This window comes from Ovis aries, chromosome 19 (genome assembly GCF_016772045.2).
Source record: "Ovis aries strain OAR_USU_Benz2616 breed Rambouillet chromosome 19, ARS-UI_Ramb_v3.0, whole genome shotgun sequence".
Lineage (NCBI taxonomy): Eukaryota > Metazoa > Chordata > Mammalia > Artiodactyla > Bovidae > Ovis > Ovis aries.
This window is the reverse complement of record NC_056072.1, coordinates 25781844-25782568: the sequence shown is the minus strand read 5'-3', so window position 1 is coordinate 25782568 and position 725 is coordinate 25781844. Positions and strand designations below refer to the sequence as shown.

The following is a 725-nucleotide window of genomic DNA, read 5'->3' as shown; positions in this document are numbered from 1 at the left end:
GAATTAAAGATCTTAAAATTTAAAAAATAAAAAACTAAAAAAAAAAAAAGAGTTCAAAACATGCATGCCCCACTCTACTAGAGGGAGGGAGTGAGGGAGTGGAGTGAGGGGGAGAGAGAGAGAGAGATAGAGAGAGAGAGAGAGAGAGAGAGGGAGAGAGTGTTCAGTTGCTTCAGTCATGTCCAACTCTGCGACGCCATGGACTATAGCCTGCTAGGCTCTTCTGTCCGTGGAACTGTCCAGGTAAGAATACTGGAGGGGGTTGCTATTTCCTACTAGACAATACATCATACCAGATCTAGGTCTGAAAATTTAAATATTTTCACTATATTACTCTGTAAAAAATACCACCCAGCTTCCCTGGTGGCTCAGAGGTTAAAGCGTCTGCCTCCAATGCAGGAGACCTGGGTTCGATCCCTGGGTTGGGAAGATCCCCTGGAGAAGGAAATGGCAATTGACTCCAGTATTCTTGCCTGGAGAATCCCATGGATGGAGAAGCCGTCCATGGGGTCTCAAAGAGTCGGACACGACCGAGCAACTTCACCTACCTACCTACCTACCTACCATGTAACTGGCTAAATGCAAGCCACTCTCTCTCTCTGATGTATTTATTCCTTTTTTTTCATGTCACTCAAAATTTCTTTCCCAGCTAAAAGGATGTCGTATGTTTTCTCATGTCGCCCACGCCAATCTCCTACAAGATCTCTGCCTGAACACACTAGAGT

General features: G+C 45.0%; 1 non-coding gene across 1 annotated transcript; it reads left to right on the top strand.

The window, feature by feature from the left end:
* The first annotated feature begins 357 nt into the window (after positions 1 to 357).
* Positions 358 to 429, top strand: TRNAW-CCA (transfer RNA tryptophan (anticodon CCA)). Its single transcript has one exon. It is a non-coding gene; the product is annotated as a tRNA-Trp (tRNA).
* The last annotated feature ends 296 nt before the right edge of the window (positions 430 to 725 follow it).